Source organism: Passer domesticus, chromosome 13 (genome assembly GCF_036417665.1).
Source record: "Passer domesticus isolate bPasDom1 chromosome 13, bPasDom1.hap1, whole genome shotgun sequence".
Classification (NCBI taxonomy): domain Eukaryota; kingdom Metazoa; phylum Chordata; class Aves; order Passeriformes; family Passeridae; genus Passer; species Passer domesticus.
Window position 1 is genome coordinate 19,221,099 of NC_087486.1, and position 24,599 is coordinate 19,245,697.

General features: G+C 43.0%; 1 protein-coding gene and 1 long non-coding RNA gene across 3 annotated transcripts in view; one reads left to right on the forward strand and one right to left on the reverse strand.

The window, feature by feature from the left end:
• KCNIP1 (potassium voltage-gated channel interacting protein 1) overlaps positions 1–24,599 on the reverse strand; it is a 292,230-nt gene that overhangs the window by 214,807 nt on the left and 52,824 nt on the right. The gene's annotated exons all lie outside the window — the stretch shown is intronic.
• LOC135280417 (uncharacterized) lies at positions 3,359–17,148 on the forward strand. Of its 2 annotated transcripts, none has more exons than XR_010347369.1 (3): positions 3,359–3,581; positions 4,755–4,913; positions 14,111–17,148. It is a non-coding gene; the product is annotated as an uncharacterized LOC135280417 (long non-coding RNA). The 2 variants fall into 2 exon arrangements; XR_010347370.1 differs by having other exon boundaries at positions 3,361–3,581; positions 14,322–17,148.

Sequence of the window (24,599 nt, forward strand, 5' to 3'; positions counted from 1 at the left end):
CTGCTTATGTGCTATAGAATTTTTTTTAAGTTAAAAGAGTTTATACTATTTATTTTAAGAGGAATGTTGTGGAATCTCATCCTGCTGAGATTCTTGCTGCAGATGCTTTCAACAGAGGGCTTTGGCCACAGACAGTGGCAGATAGTATACTGAGGGGAGGCACCTAGTCGGGTCACAGTGGGAACTGTGGGTTCTTGGGAGGCAGTATGCTAACAGAACCTTCCTATATTTGATCAACTTTCCAGTTTACTTTCACCATGTAATAGATACATATTATAATATTGGTTTTTTTGCAAATATTAAAATGGATTTTTTATGTGGGATGTTAAAGTAACCTGCTATAAAAATATCATTTTTATATCTGTTGTTAATTAAGCTTAGACATAGTAGTAAAATAGCTGATATAAGTATGCTTTTGTTAAAATGCCTGCTTGGATGGGATAACACCCAATGAACACAGGATGAGGACACCTGCTACAGATATGCCAACTATCAGCACTCACTGTCTGAAGAAAGTGTGGACCCAGGCCCAAACTGGAAGTGATAAGGAGACAAAACCACAGCCAAGAAACATGCAAGCTCTAAAAAGGCGGACCCAAGAAGGGGCCATGTAAAATAGTTCCTGGAATATGCAAACTAGTTTATGCCTAGGCATAATGGGTCTATGAATATAGAACAGGTTGATGTAAGGGAAAAGGCATTTAAGAGGTATCCCTGAAGAGAACAGTGTGGTCTTGGCTGAGTGTCAAGCACCCAGCTGTAATAACCTTTGCTCTATGGTCCTTGTCTCCTATTGTCTTTTATTAAACTTTTAAATTTTCACAGGAGAGTGAGTATGTTTTTCACAACCATTAGTCAAGACCTTTTTCTTATAAGGTCATGTTCTGAGTTCAGCTTTCTCACTGGGCCTTGTGCCCCTACACCTATACCTGGCTGTGTTTACCCCGCTCAGGGGTCTTTGGCATCTAGCCTCTGTACCTGCAGCACGTTTGTTATTTTCCTTATTAAATGTGAGAAATGATAATCACTTCAAAAAATTTAAAAGGTTTATTAAAACCTTATCCAAAAAATACAACAGAAGACTGAATAGAGAAAATATTATGGCACTGGGAGCAGAGGATTTTTTTCCCACTGTGTGCTCATCCACACAATGGATGTTTCGCCTTTTAACCCTTTTGGCCCCTCCAAAAGTTCTGTCCGTCGACTCCTTCTTTGCTGTCCACTGGTGGAGATCACTTTCTTACATCTTGCTTGGAGGTCAGGCATTGCCATAGTAATGAGCTGACCCTCCCAAATGCCCTGGCTTGTCCAGCCATCCCAAGAGAACAATGCAAAAGGGAGGGAATATAACTATAAATCTATAAAACTTCTCTTAACATATACATATTATTTGTCCTTCAATTGTGAGAGTTAACCATTTCATTACTCATTTATCACATCAAAGTTTTTATTTTCCAGGCTAGTTCCATTGTTCTCATCCCTCTTTATTAGCCAGCTCCCTCTGGCTAAGCCAAGTAGGGAAGTAGGGGGATCACAGTGGGTTTCTATGCCCATGTCTGGCACCCCAAGAACAGGGACCTCACACTGAGGGACCTCCTTGGTTTCTGTTTGGCCGGGTCTTGGCAAACCAGTAGGACTTTTTTCTCTGCTGTGAATTAAATCGTCAGCTGATTGTGTTGGAAGCCACCTCTTGGACCTGGTTCTTTCAGATGCCTGCCCGAAACAAGCAGGTAAGCAGAAAAAAGGATATGCTTATTCCCAGCTGATCCTCCCTTTACCCTGTGGGAATGCCCACATGCCCATCTAATCCCTATTAAAAAGGGAGTAAAACTGTCTAGACCTCAGAAAGAATGTTTACAGACGATTTAAAACACTTTAAGCAGTCCATGGCAAGAAAATCCAAAAAAAGTGAGTTAAATGCCTCCTAAAATGGATGTTGCAAAACTTTCCTGCCGCTGTCCACAGAGAAACCCTGCCTGCTTCCACCACAGCTACAGCAGCACGGCACAGCACCACTGGCTGCCGATCCGGCCCTGCTCAGCACAGCTGAAAACGGCACAGACTGTGGAGTGTTCTCTCTGGGATTTTGGGATTCCATGGGGGTTGCCCTTTACGACCTAGCAACTGCGGGATAGTCTCTCATGGTTTGTCTGCTCCCTGCTTTCCACACAGTTTTTGAAACACTTAAGGCTGAAAAGCTCCGACTCCCAGCGCCTGACCCCTGCCCTGCCAGTGCGGCAGGACTCTGGGGGATCTGAGACCATCCCACCGTAGGCGACCTCTTTCCAAACCGGGGCTGCTTCCAGCCCTTCTAACCCTGGGGAGTGAATTTGGGATCAGATCTTGTTGCATACACAGGAGTCAAAGCTTTTAGCTACTCCTGCTTCTCATATTCTCTCCCTTGTCACCCCTCAGACTGCCCTGGAATGGGATATGAGGCAGACAACATCCCTGCACAAGGACAAAACCTAGACATGGTGTTATAAATACATATTATAATATTGGCTTTTCACAAATATTAAAATAGATGCTATATGTATAATGTTAAAGAAATTTTGCTATAAAGACACCATTTTTATTACTGCTATTAACTAAACTTAGACATAGTAGTGAAATAGCTGATATAGTTATGCCTGTGGTTCGAACTGCCTTCTTGGTTGGGATAACATCCAATGAACACATGATGAAGACCCCTGCTACTGACATGCCAAACTATCAGCACCTACTGTCTGAAGAAAGTACGGACCAAAGCCCAAGCTGGAGGTGATAACAGACTAAAACCACAACCAAGAAATGTGCATTCTCTAAAAAGGCAAACCCGAGAAGGAGCCATGCTAAACAGTTCTTGGAACATGTAAATTAGTTTGGGGAAAAGTTGAAATATGCATTATTGTTTATGAATATGCAATAGGCTGATGCAATAGAAAAGGTATGTAAAGGGTATCTCTAAAATAGCAGGTGTGCTTTTGGCTGAATGCCATGTACCCAGCTGTTAAACTCTGCTTTATTTTTGTATCCTATTGTCCTTTATTAAACTTTCAAATTTTTAAAAATTTTTATTTATTTATTTTATTTTTCACAATGGGTTACCCTGCTACCCCGTATCCCCTTCTGTCTCCTCCACTCGGGATGTGAGATGGCAGTGGCCACGCCATCTCAGACGCTCCCCGCCCCTTCCCTGTGCCTTCGCTACCCTAACTCCCCTCCAGTTCATCTGAATACCCTGCTGCATTGCCTACTAATGACTCTGCTAATACGTACTCCTTGTGAGATGATATGTCACTTCAGGTTTCACCCCTGAGCTCCGCCCTCTCTGCCCAGGGTCCTGATGCTCCTGCTCTGGACTACAACTCCCAGCATGCCTTAGAGCACGCCCCTCCTGGGGAAACGGGAACCACGCCCATGGCAGTCCTGGAAGCGCTGATCCCCAGCATTGTGGCACTCATGCTGGCCACATGAGCAGAGGTATCGGAGAACAAAAACAACATTGTGCCTGCACCCCCTTCTTCTCAGAAGAAGACCTCACTTCTCCTGGATCCAGTGATTTCGTCGATCCATGGCAGAAGACCCAGCTGACCACGGTAAAGAACAGGAGGGGGAGGATTGGCCCTACATGGAAACCTCTAGCCTACAGGGATATAAAGGGACTGAGTAAGGCTGCCAAAAACTATGGAAGAAATTCTTCTTTCTTTAACAATCTAATGCAAGCTGCTTTCTCTGTATGTCTTTTAACGCCTCATGATTTAAAACACATGGTGATTGTGCTCCTATCCCAACTATAATACATCTGTGGGAGACGGGGTCAAAGAGTCTGTTAATTCAACTGTTGTCTGTCTATGTGGAGGACCAGGCAGGGTCGGTGTAAACACTACAACACCTATCCAGAGAAGAGCCATATTCCCATCCCAATGAGCAGGCTGCAAACCTCCTGAATGCAGTGTTTGATGATATTAAAAATGCAGCAAGGAGAGCATTCAAGCAAGTGCCTGATAGTAATACACCTGTTCTAGACTTTGCAATTATAAAGCAAAGGCCTAGCAAACCACGCATAAAGCAGAAGTCTTGATTTCCCTTCACCAGAATTATCTACAGGCAATTGTTCATCATATGGATAGTATATTTATTGCAGCTGGAAATAATTCATCTTTAGATGCAACTTTAAAAGCCACTGTCACAGCTATCCAACAGACAGGACTGACCATTGCAGAAGAAAAGATACAACAAACATCACCCTAGAAATATTTGGGATTCAAAATTCACTCTCAGACTGTACAGCATCAACCATTCAAGTTACATAAGAAACAAGAAACACTCTGTGATAGATGAGGAATGAGATGGTTGATTCCCACAATTAAAAGGCAAATATTATGCATATGTTAAGAGAAGTTTTATAGATGTATAGTTATTTTTCACCCCCTTGTATTGTTATCATGGGATGGCCTGGGTAGTCAGGGCATATGGGAGGGTCAGCTTGTTATGGCAGCACCTGACATCCAAGCAAGATGTAAGAAAGTGATCTCCACCACTGGACAGCAAAGAAGGAATCGATGGACAGAACTTTGAGAGGGGCTAAAGAGTTAAAAGGCAGAACATCCATTGTGTGGATGAGCATATGGTGGAAAAAAATCCTTTGAACCTGGCACTGTAATATTTTTTCTGTTCAGTCTTCTGTTGTATTTTTTGGATAAGGTTTTAATAAACCTTTAAAATTTTTGGAAGTGAGTAGCATTTCTCACAATGGGGACTCTTTGCAGGATATACACCTTGCCCCAGTGACCCTAGGAGTTTTCGAAAGAGGTGCACCCTGCCACAAGTTTGGGGGAGTCTATCAGACTCTCCCAGGACCACCGATGGTTGCAGGTTGAAAGTGCGAAGACACCAGGAGACTGGATAAAGAAAAGAGGGGAAGGGGGGTGAGTAGCATCCTCATAACCATTTTTGGCCAGATTGTAACTCTGTAATTTTGGTGTATGAAAATCAGCTTCAAACAAGTAATACATGAGACCTGTCCTGGTCTGATGAAGCATCAGGATATTGGATGATTGAAAGGAAAAAAGAACAGCAGGATATGTGGAGGGAAGATAATGGGGACCCTGTCGATGAGAACTGTGGCCATTAGGGCGCATGAGATTGAAGGATTTGTGGAGACTTGAGAGTTGGGATGACTGCATTTCTATCGGGACGGAGAGCTGCGGCAGGGTTCCTACACTGCCCACACAAAGGAAGTTGGTGTAAGACTCCACGTGGTGCGGCGGCTCGCACAGCGCCTGGAGCTGGACTGACGCTGGTGCGCAGCCAGCTCTATAATTTCCAGAGCCAGCCAAGGCCAAACCAAACAAGGAAGGTCGGGGTAGGCTGGCTGCCGAGCCAAATTGTGGTGGGGCGGATCCATCGAACCAAGCGGGGAAATTGGGGTGAGCCAGCTGCCAAGCTGACTCATGATGGAGCTGAGCCGACAAAGCAAGTGGGGAAAGTCAGCACAGAGCTGCTGAGCCGAACCAAAAAAAAAATTGGGGTGGGGCCACACCCAATGCTGTGCCAAGTAGGGCCAGGGGCAGAGACACAGCTAAGTTGAGCCAGGCAGGGTAGGGAGCAGAGTGCAACCTTGGGACCAGAGCATTGAACCGAGGAGAAGAGGAAGGGCAGGCACCATTCTGGTGATATGGAAGTCCTCAGATCTTAAGTAGTTTTTTTACTTGTTGGAAGAAAGGTAAAGTTGCTTGGGTTTTATTCCTCTCTCTTCCCTTTCCTTCTCTTTCCTCCTTTCCTTGTTTCTTTTTTTCCCCCTTTCCTTTAACCTTCTGAGGGAGGCAGGCTCTGTCAGGAGGGCCTGTGGTTGCAAAGGTGGACTCTGTTGGGGAGGGCCTGTGATCAGCCAGTCAGGATGGGACTATGGGCAAGTAGGGAATCCCCAAGAGGAGAAGGAGAAATTGAGGAGGTACCAATAGGCCTACCCCCAAACAGCCAACTGGGAATGAAACTAGCCTGGGGGAAATATGATCCCAATACCAGAGATAAGGAGGAGCTCAAAATGATGCAGTATTGCATGGTAGAATGGACCAGAGGGGAAATTAGGAGTGATCATGAACAGTGGCCAAGATATGGATCAGATGAAGGGTGGATATGTTGGGCATTAAACATCCACGTAAGAACTAAGAAACCAGTCAGGAAGAGAACAACTATGCTGCCTGCTGGGAGGGCGAGACTTCACCCTTGAAAGTGAGTGTTTTTAAGGTATCAGAAAATAAAGAGTGGGACCTGTTAGAACACTTCTTCCCCCCCCCCCATCCCCCGCCTCCAGTAGCCCCAGCTGCACCTTCCCTGTGCCCTGATGGCCATAGCCAAAACACCTGAAACAGAGTAGCACAATGAGCAGAAAGCAGCTCGGGGGATGGGAACCAAGCAGGGGGATTATATCCCCTGAGGGAAGAACCACTGGGTAGGGTGCAGGGAGGAATTGGATTTGTAACCATACCTCTCAGTTCCTCTGACGTGAGAATGTTCAAGAAAGAATTAAAAGGATTACTAGAGGACTCCACTGGATTAGTGGAACACTTAGATCAGTTTCTGCGGCCCAGTATTTATATGTGGGAAGAGGTGCAATGAATAATGACCATGTTATTCATACCAGAAGAAAGACACATGATCCGGGCGGCTGGGATACAGATATGGGAAAGGGAGCACGTGCAAGGACCTCCTGGGGAACCTGAAAATGCCCACAGTGTGCTCCAGTTGGGACCACAACAGCACTGGGGGAATGCAAGACATGGAGGAGTATAGAACATTAATTATAAGAGGGATCAAAGAGGCAGCTCCAGGAAATCAAAATGCTCATAAAGCTTTTGATGAGCAGCAAAAGAGGGAAGAAACCTCAACAGAGTGGCTAGAAAGATTGAGGAGAAATATTAGGCAATATTCAGGAGTTGACCCTGCTACAGTGGCAGGACAGATCTTACTAAAGATCAATTTTGTTACTCATGCTTGGCCAGATAGGTGGAGGAAGTTAGAAAAGTTACATGGTTGGCAAGAAGGGAGATTGGAAGATCTTTTAAGAGAGACACAGGAGGTGTATGTAAAGAGGGATGAAAAGAAGGCCAAGGCAAAAGCCAAGGTAACTGCCATTAGGGAAGAAAACCAGCACGTAAAGAACAACCCATGTAAGGGAGGAGGACCCCAAATGCAAAAAGATAGATGGAGGGAGGATGCAGTGCCTTGGGACTGGGCACAGAAAGGAGAGTTTGGGAAACGGGGGAACCTAGGACCAGTTTGTTTTTACTTTAAAGAGAATGGGCGTATCAGAAAGAATTGCCCCCAGAGGGAAAAGGACCTAAGGGTCTATGAGACTGAGCAAAAAGGAGAAGCAGAAGATTAGGGGTGTCAGGGCCTCTACCTCCTGGAGACAGAATATCATCAGCAGCCCTTGATAACTTTAAAAATAGGCCCCAGGAGGGAGAATTTTAATTCTTAGTAGACACAGCAGCTGAAAGAACTTGTGTTTATAGAATTGCAAAAGGGTGCAAAAAGGGCCAAGATACTGTGGAAGTAGTCAAGTAGTAGGTGCAAAAGGGGAAGGGTTCAAAGTCTCAGCTATAAAGCAAGTAAAGTTTGAAGGGACAAATAAAATAGGATTTGGGGATGTCTTATTAGTTCCAGAAGCAGGGTGCAATTTATTAGGACAGGATTTACAGGTGGAAGTGGACATGGAGTGCTCCCAGAGGAAGGGAAAATGGTATTTAAGCTTCTCCAATTAAGAAGATTTAAAAAAAAAAGATAAAATGGTATGGGCAAAACCAAAAAATTGAGGTACATTAAACATAAAACCTGTAATAATAGTTAATGAGAACCATCCAGTTCGGGTTCAACAATACCCACTCTCCCTGGAAGGGAGACGAGGACTACAGCCAGTGATCCAGGACGTACTCGAGAAGGGGACCTTAGAACCATGTATGTTCCCCCATAAAACACCCCTATTACCAGTAAAGAAGTCAGATGGGACTTACAGGCTTGTCCAAGACTTGAGAGCAGTGAATAAAAGAACAGTGAGTCAGTACCCAGTAGTGCCTAACCACTACACACTACTGAGTAATATCCCCCCAGCACACCAGTGGTTTAGTGTGATAGACCTAAAAGATGCTTTTTGGGCTTGCCCACTAGCAGAAGAAGGTAGAGATATATTTGCCTTTGAATGGGAGGACCCTGAAGCAGGGAGAAAGCCACAGCTTTGATGGACTAGGTCACCCCAAGGGTTTTCTGAATCCCCAAACCTATTCAGTCAAGCACTAGGAGAAGTACTACAACTGTTCTCCATCAAACCTGAGATAAAACTTAGCCAATATGTAGATGATTTGCTTCTCTCAGGATGGGAAGAAAAAGAAGTTCAGGAATCCACCACAGCATTGTTAAATTTTCTGGGCGACCAAGAACTTTGGGTATCAAAAGGGAAACTCCAATTTGTAGAGAGGGAACTAAAATACCTAGGACGTGTGATTGTCAAGGGACCTGGCAACTGAACCCTGAGAGAATTATGGGGATAGATTCACTTCCACGGCCTAAAACTAAGAGGGAAGTTAGAAGGTTTCTAGGCTTCTTGGGATATTGTAGGCTATGGATTGAGGGATACACATAGGCCGTCCAGTTCTTGTATGAAAAGTTAGAAGAGATTAGGTGGGAAAAAGAAGATGAGCAAAAGCCTGAAGCTTTAAAGCAAAAATTAGTCAGTGCACCAGCACTGAGTCTTCCTGTCTTACACAAACCCTTCTATCTGTTTGTAGATATAGAAAGAAGGGTAGCACATGGAGTATTAGCCCAGGACTGGAGAGGGTCCAGAAAACCAGAAGCCTGTTTATCAGAATTGCATGACCCTGTCAGCTGGGGGTGGCCAACCTGCATTCGGGTGGTGGCAGCGACCACCCTACTGGTAGAAGAAAGCAAAAAATTAACTTTTGGGGGAAAATTGAAAATATATACCCCACACTCAGTTATAAGTATCCTAAGCTAAAAGGCTGAGAAGTGGCTCACCGATTCCCAAGTATGAAGCCATCTCAATAGATAGTGATTTAGAGCTAATTATGAGTCACAAACTCAACCCTGCCCAGTTTTTGTATGAAGAACCAGATGAGGAATTAGTATATAATTGCCTAGAGGTTATAAACTATCAAACTAAAGTAAGAGTAAACCTAACAGATCAACCACTCCAAGGAGGGGAATGATTATACATTGATGGATCTACATGAGTAATCCAGGGGCACTGGGTATCAGGGTATGCTATAGTGGATGAAGGGTTGGTAGCCATAGAAAAGGGAAAATTACCTTACAGCTGGTCAGCCCAAGCATGTGAGTTATATGCCCTAAAACGAACTCTGGAAATAATAACACAGAAAAGAGGAACAATGTATACAGGCTCAAAATATGTTTTTGGAGTAGTGCATATCTTTGGAAAAATTTGGGAAGACGGGTGGCTATTACATTCAAAGGGAAAGGGACTGATTCATGAGAAACTTACTTCACAGAATTACAGAATCATAAGGGTGGAAGAGACCTTCAAGATCATCGAGTCCAACCCGTTCTCTAACACCTCAACTAAACCACAGCACCAAGTGCCACATCCAGTCTTTTTTTAAACACATCTAGGGATGGTGACTCCACGTCCCCAGGCAGACCATTCCAGTACTTTATCACCCTTTGCGTGAAAAGTTTTTTCCTAATATCTAACCTATATTTCCATTGACGCAGTTTGAGACTGACCTCTCATTCTGTCAGTTGCTGCCTGGAGAAGGAGACCAACCCCCATCTGACTACAACTACCCTTCAGGAAGTTGTAAAGAGTGATACAGTCACCTCTGAGTCTCCTTTTCTCCAGGCTAAACAACCCCAGCTTCCTCAGTCATACCTCATATGGCTTGTGCTCCAAGCCCCTCACCAGCCTCAATGCCTTCCTCTGGACGCGCTGGAGCATTTCAATGTGCTTCCTAAACTGAGGGGCCCAGAACTGGACTCAGAAGTATTAGAAAACTTGCAATTACCAGAGGAACTGGCAGTAGTATATGTTAAAGGAAATCAAAAAGGGGTTATCAAGAGGCACAAGGAACAATTTAGCAGATTTAGAAGCTAAAAATACAGCCGAGTCAGAGACAAAAAAACTAATGATGGTATTGACCCCCATGAAAGAAAGGCAAGAAGTCCCCATATTCAGTGGGATGGAACAGTACAAACCTATTAAAATAGGAGCCAAGAAAGATCACGAGGGGAAGTGGAGATTAGCAGATGGGAGGCAAATGCTGAATAAACCCCTTGGCAAGAAAATGCTAGAAGGCATGCATGGTACAACACATTGGGGTACACAAGCCCTGAGTGATCAGTACCTAAGGGACTGGGGCTGCATAGGAATTTTTGCAATAGCTAAGCAAGTTACTGAATGGTGTGTGATGTCTCAACAAGTGAATAAGAAAATCATGAGGAAAACCCCCAGAGGAGGGTGAGAACTAGCCTTACGGCCCTTTCAAAATATCCAAGTAGACTTTACCAAGCTTCCCCAGGTACAATGGTGGAAGTTTTTACTAGTGATAGTAGGTAACTTGACTCATTGGGTAGAGGCGGTACCCACTGTTAAAACCAATACCAATGTTGTGAGTAAAACACTTCTAGAATTAATCATCGCCCAATATGGGATGGTAAACAGGATTGATTCATACCAAGGCACTTATTTCATATCTAAGATATTGCAGAAAGTTGTTCAAGCCCTGGGAGTAAAATGGGAGTTACACACTCCATGGCATCCACAGAGAGGATGAATCAAACTCTTAAAAGAACTCAAGCTGATGATTGAAACCCAGATGTCATGGATAAAATGTCTCCCTTTAGGCTTGCTAAGACTTAGAACCCAACCCTGGTCAGATCTGGGGGTCTCACCCTATGAAATGATGTTTGGCTACCATTTTTGACCTTGTTCCAGAAGGTTGTCACCTATGAGAAAGGGGAAGCCAATGCCAAGAAATATGTTATGTCTAAAGCACAAACCTTAGAAGGGCTAAGACTTAAAGGGGCACTTCCTCAAACTACCACCCTGGATTTCAAAATCCATAATATTAATCCTAGGGATTGGGTGATGATCAAGTAATGGAGAGATCAGCCTCTAATCCCTCAGTGGGAAGGTCCCTTTCAGGTTCTGCTCACGACCGAATTGGCTGTGCAAAGTGCAGAGCAGGGATGGACTCATGCCAACAGAGTTAAAGGCCAGTGGAACAATCCAAAGAATGGACTGTAACATCCAGGCTGGGTGAAACGAGATTGACTCTCAAGCAGAGACTGAAAGACAACCAGAGAAACAACAAGATGCCCAAAAAGTAGAGTCAAGCTTCCACCCACTTCAAGAACTGTTTTAATGGGCAAGAATTACAAGCATCTGTTGAGGCAAAGTACACAAGGGACCCTAAGAGGTAATGGGGCAGCTTCCTTAAGAACCACAAGTAAAGTAAGGCAAGGAATGGAGGGCAAGACCAGATTGGCCTCTTTGTTGGCTACCAAGAAGATTCCATAGCCCTCCTGCGGGTAGCAACCCCGTAGGCATGGTAAGGTAGGGAAAAAAAGGCTATACTGGACCTCTATTATTCCTCAGTTTTAATACAAAAGGGACTAGAGGGCAAGACTGAGTTGGCCTCTGTACTCACCACTAAGATACACCTACCCATAGCAACCCCATAGGCAAGGTAGATGGGAGTCAAAGCCATATCAGACCTCTGTAATGTTCTTTTGTTCATTCCAAATAAGCGTGTCCAGGGAAAACCTGAGATTTTTTTCTCTGGTTTCCACTGTCCTTGCCCACATCAAAAGATGCTAGTATGATTCATTCAAGAGAAAAACACATTTTTGAGTTAATTGTTCGAGACAAGTGACTTACAGAAAAGGAAAAGGGGGGGTTGTGATAGATGAGGAATGAGATGGTTGACTGTCACAATTACAAGGCAAATATTTATATGTTAAGAGAAGTTTTATAGAGTTATAGTTATGTTTCACCCCCTTGCATTGTTATCGTGGGATGGCCTGGGTAGTCGGGGCATTTGTGAGGGTCAGCTCATTAATATGGCAACACCTGACCTCCAAGCAAGGTGTAAGAAAGTGATCTCCACCACTGGACAGGAAAGAAGGAGTTGATAGACAGAACTTTGAGAGGGGCTAAAGAGTTAAAAGGTGGAACATCCTATTGTATGGATGAGCACATGGTTGAAAAAGTATTTTGATCCCAGCACTGTAATATTTTTTCTGTTCAGTCTTCTGTTGTATTTTTTGGATAAGGTTTTAATAAACCTTTTAAATTTTTGGAAGTGAGTAGCATTTCACACAACTCCCTGATTTATAAAAACTATTGGGAACAATTAACTGGGTCATATCTCTGCTGGGAATTACTAACAAGGATTTGGTTCTGCTGTTTGCTTTGTTAAGGGGGGATTCTGAGTTAAACTCACCTAGGCAGTTAACTGACAAGCCAGGGGATGCCTTAAATAAGGTATCCCATGCCATTCAAACACAGAATAAATCCAAACTTACCATTCCTGATAGCTATTTTGGGAAAAGGACCCAAATCCCATGCCTTAATTTTTCAATGGGACCCCAAGGCATATGATCCTGTGTTGCTTTTAGAATGGGTTTTCCTATCCCACCAGCCTGGTAAAACTATAACAACTAAGAGATGATGGCTCAGCTTATTATAAGAGCCAGGTCACATTTACTTTCTCTTGCAGGAAGAGATTTCTCCACTATATTCCTACCTACAACCACACTATTGCAACAGTCAGAATGCTTGCAAATTGCACTCAAAAATTTTATGGGGCAAATTTCAATCAATTTCCCTAAATACAGGCTGTTGCATTCCTCCCTTAGCCTGACTGCTAAACCTTTAAAAAATGTTGTACCCCTTGATGCCCTAACCAACTTCAGCAATGGATCAGGACGGTCCCATAAATCTGTTTTAACCTGGGAAAACCTTGAAACACAATTGGGAATCCGACATTGAAACAGGAGAATGTTCACCACAAATAGTTGAATTAGCTGTGGCTGTGGTTGTTAGAGCATTTTCTAAGTTCACACGTCCTTTTCACCTCGTAACTGATTCTGCTTATGTTGCAAGCATCGTTGAGAGAACTGAAAATTCGTTCCTAAAGACAGTTTTTAATGATCAGTTATACTCTTTCCTTAAAACTTCAATTTTTGTTCTTTCTCAGAGATGGCATCTGTATTTTGTCAAGCCTATCTGTTCTCATACATCCTTACCAGGATTTCTAGCTGAAGGCAATAGAAAAGCCGATACCTTAGCTATGACCATACACACTACACTTCCAAACATCTTTAAGCAATCACGGCTCCCATGCATTCTTCCACCAAAATGCACCTGCCCTAATAATGCATGTTTAATATCACTAGAGATCAAGCTAGAGCCATTGTCATTACCTGCCCTGACTGCCAGCAATATTCTCTCCTGTCTATTGGGGCAGGAGTAAATCCTAGAGGGCTCCACAGCTGACAAATTTGGCAAAGCTATGTAACCCATTATGCATCTTTTGGTCGCTTTAAATACGTATGTGTTTGAGTAGACACCTTAGGAGCAATCTTTGCCTCTGCTCACATAGCTGAAGCAGAAAAAGATGTTATTAAACATTTTGTACAAGCATTTTCAACTCTAGGCATTCCCCCCCCCCCCCAAAAAAAAAACCAAACAAAAACCAAGAACAGATAATGGGCCTGCCTATGTCTCCCAGAGAACACAGCTATTTTTTAATCTGTGGGGTATCAAACATATCACAGGCATTCCATACTTTCCCATGGGCCAATCAATTGTTGAGAGAGCACATGGGTCTCTTAAACTCCTGCTGGAACAACAGAAAGGAGAAAGGAGAAATAGGAAGGCTTGCTAAGGCCACATATATATTCCATTTTTTGAATAGTTCCTTTATGGAACCAAATCCCCCAATTATCAGGCATTTCTCTAACAAAACACGGGCACAATTAAAGGAGAGACCTCCAATGTTAAAGATCTTGAAACAGGCCAAATTATAGGACCCTTTTATAGGACCCTCTGATTCCTCCTGGGGAAAAGGGTATATTTGTATCTCTCTAGGTAAAGGACCTCGGTATTCAGCAAAGAACATCGCGCCATATCTGCAGCCTCTGCAAGATCGCCAAGAAGCTCTACAGAAGGAACCCCAAGAAGATCCTGCAGAAATGACACCTTGAGGCTTGCAAATAGCAAATAGCCATCTCTCACCTCCTATCTATTGCTAATTAATGGCATTGTTTTCTTAACCCCTTAAACATTATTAATTTTTTAGTTTAATCCACAGGTTGTTCCACTGGAAATGGCTCCTAGGAGACTCCTGCTCTCTATACCCATACTGATTGATGCCATGCTCCTTGCTAAGACCTGGGAAGTCCCACAGCCAAAGAAAAATGTCTGGGTTACATTAGCTAACATCACCAAGCAGGAAAACCTGTGTTTGTCAGTAGCCACCCCTGATAACCCCTCTTCCACCTGCTTAGTTGTGTTACCAACGGATGTGTGGCCCTTAAACAAGGATGCCATCCATATTTTGCATCCCCACAAGGAATGGATTCACAATCCCGTTAATAACTGGGATTACTGGGCCAGGAACTTGCTGCACACATCATTAGAACCCCAAGAACTAGAAATTCTAGGCTCTGCAAAAATGGATTTTTGTGTTAGATTTCATTATATCAAAACTACTCCTGATTCATTATATACTACATTAATGCCAATGCTATAAGAAAGCAAATACATAGTGGGCTGTTTCCCCACATCATCCAGTTTATGAAAATGAAAGTACCTGGGGTAACTACACCTGTCGTTTCATGGTCCAGTGATTCCCCGTTACAGCTACCACCTGGGACAGGTCTCATTTGTGGAGACAGAGCATGGCCTGCCATTTCATCTTGCATTAAGGGCAGGCCATGTAACTTGGGGAGGGTTACTCTACTAGTGTAACTGAATATGCCATATGACCAAGCCCCTAACAGGGGCTTCTCCCAATCTCTGCCAGATCCTGAGGGGACGTGGAGTTCAGACCAATGAGAATATCCAGACCGGGTCTTTCAAAATGCCCTTGGGGGGGGAAACAGACGTCAGATGTGAAAAATAAATCTCTCTGTTGCCACACAAACATCTAGGGGTGAGTTGTGTCTTTGTCTTCTTGCCCCTCACCCCCCGTCATGTGCAGTTTAACACGTAGTGACCTCCAAAGTGACTGGGACTCAGCCATAGCCTGGCACAGAGCAAAGGAGACATAACAGCTGGTTTTTGGTCTAGAACCGAATTAATAAAGAGCTTGAGCTGGGAATCGGGGTAAGACCCAGGGTACAGGATATCAGAGTTTGGATTGGTGCGTGGAACCGGACACAGCCTGAAGAGCTGGGAACAGTGTAAAAGCTGGAACGGTGTAAAAACTGGACTTTCGGGAAAAACTGGGACTCACTAGCTAGACAGTGGTAAAACCCCCTTGGCAGACAGCAGAAAGTACTGCGAGGGTTTAAAAACTTGTTTTCTGGACTAAAATGACAACCAAGACCATGGGACCTTGGATATCAGGACCAGAAAGCACCATGATAAAGCTACTTATTTTCTAAAATGTAAAAAGAGGAATTGTTTCCCCTGGGAGAGAGGGAACCCCAGCATATGCCGGCATTATCCAGGGAACCGGCGGGACAGATTGCGAAATCCAAGCACGTACAGAGATGGCGGCCACCAGAGCCCCGGCTTCTTCGAGATGCGCTGCGCCCTCCCCAGGCTGCAGTAATCACTATGCAGGCACTTCGAGCTACCATATCGCTTACCCAGGCGGGCACACCACGCCGCCCTGCTCGGGAGAACAGACCACATGGTAGGTGTTTCTGGCCCCCCAAAGGGCTGCCATGCCATGCAGCCGCTCCGACCCCTCCCAGGAGAGAGCGAAACCCCGTGGCTCTGCCCCACCCCGTCCTTGGCCGGCCCGGCAGCACCCCCATCCACCCCGCCCCCGATCCAGCCTCCGGGGAACACGGCCACACCTCCGGAGGGAGCGGCCCCGCCGCCGAGCCTGCCTCCGAAGAAGGCTGCAGAACTCAGAAGCAAAGCGTGGGAGAAGTCTTTGCAGAGGTCCCGCTCGGGAAAAGGCAGTGCAGGGAGACAGGCGAGGGTGTGGTACCGCAGGGGCGGGGACGGTCGACTCTGCCCAAAGAGATGGAGTCGGACACGCGGGTTGCGTGTCTTACAGCAGCTGAGCTGAAGACACTCTGCCACCCAGACAAGCGAGAACTCAGCAACTGCTTGCAAATGGAAGGCAAAAAAGCAAACAGACACTAACTTTCCTTCCTTACAAAGCATTACAACCACGTTACCTCCTGATAAATTGAGGTTTTCATGGTACAAAAACTCTAATAAAAGACACTGAAAGGTTGCCATATGAAAGTTATGATAATGTACAGTTGTTTGTAAAATATGCATTAGAACCCATGGTACAATATTCATTATGGATGTTTGCATTTGTTAGAACCAAAATTAACAAGCCCATGATCAGTAAGGTATTATATTTCTGCCTCAGACGATTAATGCTGTGTATCAGGGAAGCATTAGTGTGTGTATTATGTATTTTTTTCATACTCCTACTAATTATTGCTGCATTGTTTCAGGAAGGATGGGTAAGATCCAGGGGATATACACTAAGATACCCATACCAAAATTAATTTGTCATAGGCAAATATCAGTTACAAAGTTCTTCAGCTGAAGTTTTGCCACTTGTCATAATTAAAAAAAAAAAAGTCAATTATTAAATCACAAAATTTCTAGCTTCTAAGAAGGCAAGAAAGGGAGTATTACCTACACTGTGATTTTTTTGTTTTTGTTTTTGTTTTGCACTAGATATTAATACAAATGTGTTTTTATACATGGAATATCTCCCAACCAAGTCATTTGCCTGATCAACCTATGAACCTGGCTGGTAAAGACTCTTTGAAAAAAAAAAAAAAAAGAAAAAAGTAAAAAAAGTTAACACTTTTTCTTTAGAGACAGGCATAGAGGTTTAGTCTGGAAGAAGCCCTCTAGGTTTGCTCATAATGAAAAAGAGACTTTTCAGCAACATTCTACCTTATTAATACTGTTAAGAAATGCATGCTTTATTTCTACGTTTTATACAAAGAAAAAGGGGGAAAAAGGCTGGGGTGAAAGTACACTTCCCCTTTTTGAGTTTTGGGTGGTGTCATGTTCTTATGTTTTATAATAAGTCATATAATGGTACAATATTCCTATGAAATCCAAGGTAAAGGACAATGGACAGCATTCTGAAGTCTCTTCAATAGAACAATGGATCACAAATCCTATCTCATGGACAATCAGTATAAAGACTTGATTCATTTACAAATTATTTCTCATGTTTACAAACTGTTTTCTGGTTTACAAACTGTTTTTCTGTTTACAGATTGTTTTCTGGGTGTTGGGTTCTTCAAGGGATAAATGGGTTACAGGTTGTTTTTAATCGCTGGGCTTTTCTATAAGGGTTAAATGTGTTAAAATGGTTTTTGTTTTTTGTAAGTTTTAACATATAAGCATTGTGCCTGTGGCCTGAGTTCTCCCCCAACAGATACTGAACAGAAATGCTGCAGCTTCCATGCAAATTTGGCCGTGCTGTCTTTTGTTGCCCCATTTGTAAAGGGCCCTTGCAGATGGGTAACAGAAAAAAAACCTACAAATTTTATTAAACAAAGAAGGGTGATATGTTACTGGATATCACATACCAAGCCCCGGGATTGGCTGACAGGAGTTTCTCCCAGTCAGATCTTATATGAAGCTGCAAGCATTTCACTGGCCAGTTCTTGAGGGGATGTGGAGTTCAGATCAATGAGAATATCCAGACCGGGTCTTTCAAAATGCCGTTTATAAGGGGGGGGGGGGGGTGTGTGTGTGGAAAATAAATCTCTCTGTTGCCACACGAACATCTGGGGATGAGTTGTGTCTGTCTTCTTGCCCCTGATCCCCCCCCACCACGTGCAACCTAGCATACTAGCACCCGAGATTGCCCCAATTTGTGAAAAAAAAAAGAGGCCAGATGCAAGAGATTTATCCATCAATTTGAATCAGATTGCAAAGACAAAATTAACTTTTGGAGTAAAGGAAAAAGAATGGCAGCCTCAATATTGGCACCTGGGGTTGCTACGGCAAAAGCTTTGAAAATGTTAGGCAATCTAGGATACTGGCTAAGTAAGCAAACCAATGCCACGTCTTGGGCACTGAGTGAGCTACTGACAGATGTGGACAGTATCAGACATGTTACCCTGCAAAAGAGAGCTGCAGTTGACTTCCTGCTGCTAGCACAAGGACATGGTTGTAAAGATTTTGAGGGCATGTGCTACATGAACTCTCAGATCACAGCAAGTCCATACACAAGAGCATCCAAATTCTAAAAGAGGGAGTCAGAAAACTACAAGTGGAAAGTAATGAAGACTGGCTGAAAGGACTGTTTAAAAAATGGAATGTATCAGCTTGAGCTTTATCTGCTCAAAATGGCTTTACTAATTTTTGTAGTTGTTGTTGTATTTATGTTGTTTTCTTGCTTTGTAAGTTGTCTGTTAAGAGTTTTTCAGAAATCTTTACAAAATATTTTTCTAAAGATGGGGAATTGTGGAGTCTCATCCTGCTGAGATCTTTATCATAGATGCTTTTACAGAGGGCTTTGGCCAAGGCAATGTACTAGTCTGGTCACAGTGGGAACCGTGGGTTCTTGGGAACCCAGTATGCTAATAGAACCTTCCTATATTTGATCAAGTTTCCAGTTTTCCTTCACCATTAGTCAAGACCATTTTCTTAAAGGTCATGTTCTGAGTTCACCTTTCTGATTGGACCATGTGTCTCTATACCTGGCTGTGTTTGCCCTGCCCAGGGGTCTTTGGAATCTAGCCTCTGTACCTGTACCACATACGTTATTTTCATTATTAAAGTTTTTATTTTCCAGGGTAGTTTCTTTGTTCCCATCCCTCTTTACTAGCCAGCTTCTCACAGCTAATCTGAGCAGGGGGATCACAGTGTGCTTCTAAGCCCATAGAATGTGGCTTCAAAGCCCTTCAAGCAGTTCTAAACATCTCAGGTCATGATTTCCTCAGCATATTTCAACCTTAGCAAACAGACACCACAGCTCACACTCTGTCCAGCTTTCCAGGCTCGTGGCAACAGTCACTTCACTGTCTTTTTTGTAATTTGAAGATTACACTTGTACACATGAATTTTGGAAAACTCAGGTAATATATTTAGGTTCAAATGAATATAAACCAGAAACATGGATATGAATAATCAAATTTGCACAAAGAGGATATTGATGTGACCCTTTCAAAAACAGCTGAATTACTGCAGCAAGAGCGGACATTTCTCCTTGCTGCCAAGACAGCCTGCCTAAGGACATCATCATACACACTTATGACGAAAGAAACTTGTGGTTTTATTTGGTATCAACTTTGTACTTTCTGTTTCCTGTTATGGGTGTGAATGAATACAAAACTTCAAAACAAATTTTCACTGAAATTAATGAGTTCTGCATGACAAAAAAGAACTTGCTGACCTAACATAAAAGTCAGGAAAAATGGGTGGAAATTGCTCTGAAGTTCATTTGAAAAGTTAATGAATTTCGGTGAACCCAATTATTTACACAGATTCTGTGTTTCATCAGTATCCTGGCCAAACAGAATCACAGCAGAACCTCATACAAAGAAAGAGTGAATCTGAATTTCAAGGAATCTGAGACTGGAGAAAGCTGTGGAAATGATGTATAGATGATGGCACAGCTGTGCCTTCTCACTGTGCAATGCATGACTCCTCATCCCCATCCTTGAGTTTATTTCTTTATTCTTCATGATGAAAGGAGCACAACTATGGTCAGCAGAATCACAGAGGATAACTGCTAGAGCCACATGGAAGAAATTATATATCCATGAAGTGCAAAGTGAGAAATTAATTAAAAAACAATATCCTGCTTGGCAGCTACATGACAGAACACAGGCAGGTGCAATTAAGAAGAGATGAAAGTCATCTAGGACAGCAGACAGGGACATCCTGGGGAAGAAGCATGTTTTTCCAGGACCTTCTCTGGGCAGCTGGGGTTTTTAGCCTCTCAAAGGAACTTTTTGATCTCTCCTGGCAAACATTACCAGTTTTGCTCAAAACTTTGCAGATGGGAATTCTGTTTTCTCACTTTTCAGTCAACAAATTCCTCTTTTGCACCATGCCTAAACTGTTCAGAGCTGAGTGAAAAATAAAACAAATGCAGAAAGTGATAAGCAAATCATCCAAGGAGCAAAGTACAGGCACAAATCAACAGAAATCTGAATCCACTTAGGCATTTTCTGCTTTCTTGCACAAGTAGGACAGTCTTCTCCCTGCTGCTCTGGCAGAAGAGAACTTTGAAGATTATCCACCAGCAATCTTAGACAGACTTTGTTGTTCAGACAATTTTTTACGCTCTAGAAACACACAGATTGTGGTTGCAATACTCCCCTGGATGCCTATGATTACCAAGGGGTCTGGAGCTACCACTGTCTTCAGCTGTAACAGAATAGCTCATTTCCTGAGGAACCGAGGTTTATGCAGAGCTGGCTCAGCTGCTCCTCATGGTAAAATTTCAATACTACAGGGTAGTATTTGCTTTAGGAAAATAAACATTTAGCTTTGAAAGATTACATGATAGGTACAGACTTTTTACAGGTATTATTTGCATGGTCATGAGTATTTCCAAGTACTCTTCAGGAAACAAAACCAAATTTTGCAGAACTAGCCACAGAACCAGCAACCGTATTTTAGCATAAAGGCATTATTATAGTGAGGTAGAATGGGACAAGGCAGCAGGGAAGAGATGTACAGCAGCTCATCGGGACATATCACTTGCAGCCCCAGGAGCTTACAGCCACAAGACAAAACGTCATATAAACCCATCTGCACCTTTACTCAGTGTCATAGGCAGACTGACACCATGTGTGTAGAACAAGCACCTCTCTTGCAAAACAGAAAATTACTTCAAGGTTTACAAGTTCATCTGCATTTTGATTTTGATTTTACTCATTTTAATTTCTCTTCTTCTTTGAGCAGCAGTGTTTAAATTCAGGTTTAAAATAAAATAATCACATAAACAGAGAGAAAAATATGCAATTGTATAATTAAAGTTGATAGACAATATATTTAAAGATGGTGTTCAGAACATGATTCTCACCAAATTTGGCATCAAGCTAGTTTCACCATGTAGCCAATTTTTAAATTAAAAAAAATCAAAATCTAAAATAAGACATGGAGCAAAAGAGGGGCATAATCAAGATAAAATATATGAAGAAAATATGCAAGACTGCATGCAAAAAAATTGTTTTAAAAGTGATATTGCAATTTCAAAACTAACAACATGAGAAGAGTTAAAATATCTTTCAAATCTTAAATGCTAAATAATGAAACTATAACCATAAATAATGAAACCATTTAAATGCAAACAAATGAAACAATATGGCATCATTTCCTCAGTCTTGCCTTTTAACATACAATTTGAAAATCTCACTCTTGCAATTTGTACGAAGAGAAAAACCCCAAATGTCTACAGGATCTTTGGCAATACAGGTGTTTGCTGGGTGAAACCTTGTTGAGGGATCATGAAGTTGCCAACAGAATATTTTTGTTTTTAACCTGAAACTTCTTATTAGGTACTTGATTTCTGAATACAAAAATCAGTACCATCTCTAAACTGGGCAATGTAAATGTCTGTAAAGAGATGCTCACACAACTTTGAAGCAACCTGTAGATGAGAATGGGGGACACTCTCAGTTTATATTCCACCCTTTCCGATCTGATGCCTGCCTTGTGGCATTAAAACATCCCATGGAAATCATTAGTGGATTTGTACAAATTCTTTTTTTTCTCTTAGCCCTTAGACAATATTTCTTCCAAGCACACTGTCGGAAACAGAAAAATCACACCTAGGGATGACTTAGAATTTTCAAAATAAATTACAAATCAAGGCAAATTATTGCCAAACAATGGTTTGCCACACTCAATCAGATGAAGAACTCAGTCTGTCATCTTTCAAAGCAACATAGAATAGTTTCAGTTGGAAAATACCTTCAAGATGTTTGAGTCCAGCTGTTCCCAAGTTAACTGCCACTACGTGATTGTTGTGGTTTGACCAGGAAGTGAGTTTCTAGGAAAGTTGTGGTCAAACCAGTCAGTGGCCAGATTTGAAATTGGCACCTGGTGTGGCCACTGGGGACCTGGATATGCCTCTGAGAACACACAGGGGTTAAAAGCAGAGGATTCCCAGAGGGACTCTCTCTTTTGAGTCCCCCAGTGAGTGGATCTGACCTCTCCCCTGCCCGGCTGCGTCTGGGTGGGGCAGGGGAGGCCATGCGGCCTGAGGGGAGGGAGGCTGGAGCCCTGCAAGGTGCAGGGTGGAGGAGACCTGGGATGTCTGGGCAGCCCCCCCGGGAGAGAGTGATAGAGACTGTGCTGGCTTGAAATTTGGTATCTCCTGCTGGCACCATGGCCAGGAGAAGAAGGGGGGGGGGGCAAGGTGCCCGGCCATGGGCAGACCACGGTTGAGGTTTTAACCCTGTTGGTGCTGAAACAATGGAACTGTAAAAAACACTAATCCTCCCCAGCTGAGAGTTGAGAGGGGATGGAGGATGGGCAAATGAGAAGAAGGCTTGAGTAAGTGAAGAAATACCAGCAGATGAAAAGCGCCCTAGATAGAAGAGATAATTTAGAGTAGCCTTTTGGCTGGACTTTTCTCTTTCATAGCCACGGGATGGAACCAATTTCTTCTGTAATGTAGAGACTGCACCTTGGGGGAAGCAGTTGGCCAGAAGCCAAAAGTGACAAAACTGTTATAAGAACCAATAGAAGAAACAGAGACTGATGAGGAGGGTGTGGTGGAGCCCTCTGCCTTCAGCGGAGAAGGATCTCTGTTCATAAGGCCCCTCAGCCCCAGGGGTGAAATATGGGAGAGACAGGGGTCCCAAATAGGGAGAGGCTGCCACTTCTTAGAACTAGACAAAGCATTCTTAAAAAGACCTAAGATGCAGTTTAAATCTATAGACAGTAGTAAGAGCACTGGACATAAAAAGAAGATAGTCACCACAGCAAATTCTCTCTGGGCAGCTGCCACATGTGACATGAAAGCACAGAGAGTTCCAACTATGTTTCCTGGGGAGGCCCATGGTGCAAGAAACAGACTCCTCTCTCCTGATGAACTGGGAAGAAGTTGTGTAAAAGATGGTATTAGACTGAGAATTGAGTGTTAGAAGGGTGGGGGGAGGAGGAGTGTTTTAGAAGTGTTCCATTGTGAATTGTTGTGTGTGGGTTTTTTTTCTTTTTTTTCCCTTTTGTTTCTATGTTGTAGATTAATAAAGTGGTTTTTTTCCCTCTCCATTCCCAAGTTAGAACCTACTTTGTTCTGTTTCCAGATCCCATCTCACAGTAACCATTTAAAAAATATACCTTTCATAGAAACACTGACATTGTGCCGAAGTCAAACCATGACAGTGATATTCAGACACCAAAAGCAGGAAAAAAAGTCTAGTCATGCCCCATGTCTGCATGTATTACTAATCAAAGGTTACTTTGACATTGGTGAGGGAGAGAGAATGATGCATCTGACTCCATCTTATCAGAAGGCTCATGAATTACTTTATTATACTATACTACGTACATTGCATCTAAACTGAATCTGCCACACACTCACTCTGCACACAACTGCACAGAACTGCCCTCCTCCCCTGACTCTCTTTTGACTGTCAGCTGACAGTCCAACACACATACATTCTTGGCCCTGATAGGCCAAGGAAGCAAAACATCCTCACTTTGGGTAAACAAATCTCCATATTGCATTCTACTTTGGCACAACACAGGCACAGCAAGTGATAAGAATTGTGTTTTCCCTTTCTCTGAGGTTCAGAGACTATGAATCTCAGAAATATTCTTAGGAAGAATTGTACGTTGCTTTTCTCTATGAAGAGAATGTGGCAACATGCATGTCCATGGCCAAGTCACAACATCTGCTCAAAATCACAGAACAGGACACAACAGATCCATCTTTCAAATATAAATATACCCCTAAAAATCTAGGGAATTTCAACATGCGGAACTACATTTCTCAAAGCTACCTATGAAGTTGGTTTGACTTTCTTTTTACATTACTTTAAAACAGCTGGCTTTCAGTTTTACTATTTATTCTTGCCTTGACAATGCCACGTTGCCCTCTGTATTGGTTTTCCATGGCTTTTCTTTTTGGTAGTGGGAGTGCCAAAGAGGTGGCTTCTGTGAGAAGTTACTAGAAGCTTCCACCATGTCTGGTAGAGCCAATCTCTGGCAGCTCCAAAGATGAACATGCTGGTGGCCAAGGCTGGGCCAATTAGAAGTGGTGGTAACACCTCTGTGATAATATACTTAAGAAGAAAGAAAAACCAAGTTTCTGGCACAGTTGTAAATTTACAGTCATAGAAGAGTGCAACATAGAGACAACATGGGGAGAACAGAAGAGAACAACATGGGGACACCAAGGCCAGTGGAGAAGGAGGAGGTGCTCCAGGCACTAGAGCCGAGATTC